Below are 999 nucleotides of genomic sequence, written 5' to 3'. Positions count from 1 at the left end.
CTGACTAAATGCTATTCTCTTTCTGTAAACTGCTTGCATTGCCTCGGGAAGTACTATATCATGATCTCTCTGTAAGCAACTGAGCCCAGCAGCTACACTACCAGACACTCCTACACATGAACAATAGTGCCCAACAGCTGCAGACCATGAAATCAGCCCAAGTCAGTTTAAACTGGACTTTACCATTGCTAAACTTCTTGAAGGAGACTATCAATCTCTCCCCCTAGCTGATACTAGCCAGCTTAGCAAGCTTTGTTTTTTCTTAGGTGAGTAATCTGGTGTATCTGATTTATGATGACTCGCCCAAGGGCTTTGGGGACTATTGGTCTGTCATCTGGTAACAGCAACCATCCTTCAAGTCCTCCAGTAGCCTACTGTTTGTGAGCCAATTCTTCCTCATCCTGAGTGTAGGAGGGTGAGGATAGGACAGAGGCCGGGGCAGCTATAAAACTTTTAGTTGCTAGTACAGATGTCTCCCCTCCAGGTAAGTCTCATCATTTTTTCTCTTGCCACATGGTCAGTCAACCTGTTTATTACTATTTTTTCTTTTCTTTCTTTCTTTTTTTTTTTTTAATAAATGTACTTTTAGAAATAACCTTAACCTCTGATTTAGACCGAAATTAAGTTTAGTCACTTTTTAAGGGTTACCTGAAGCTTGTCCAGTGAGATTGTCAGATGTCCAAGGAGAGCTGTTGGGGTCTTGGGCCCCATCAATACTCAATTTTAAAGGCCAGCATGGACTTTAGAAGTCCTGAGCTCCCTTTACAGCTCAGTGCATTCTGTCCCTAGTGACCAACTTCACACTGGGTACAAGGCCCCAGTGGGGGACATGAGGATGCCAGTCATGGGCATTGTTCAGTGCCTGGGCTGTCTGCATTCTGATACAGACAGTATTTATTTTTTTTTTTTTTTTTTTTTTTTTTTAGGCAGAGGCTCTGATCTGAGTCATTTTCAGATCCTGCCCTCGAGGAAGTTCCTAGCCAGCCTTCAGGGTTACCA

This window comes from Tupaia chinensis, unplaced genomic scaffold (assembly GCF_000334495.1).
Source record: "Tupaia chinensis unplaced genomic scaffold, TupChi_1.0 Scaffold142037_1, whole genome shotgun sequence".
Classification (NCBI taxonomy): Eukaryota; Metazoa; Chordata; class Mammalia; order Scandentia; family Tupaiidae; genus Tupaia; species Tupaia belangeri.
The sequence above is the reverse complement of the archived record's forward strand: the minus strand, read 5'-3'. Positions refer to the sequence as shown.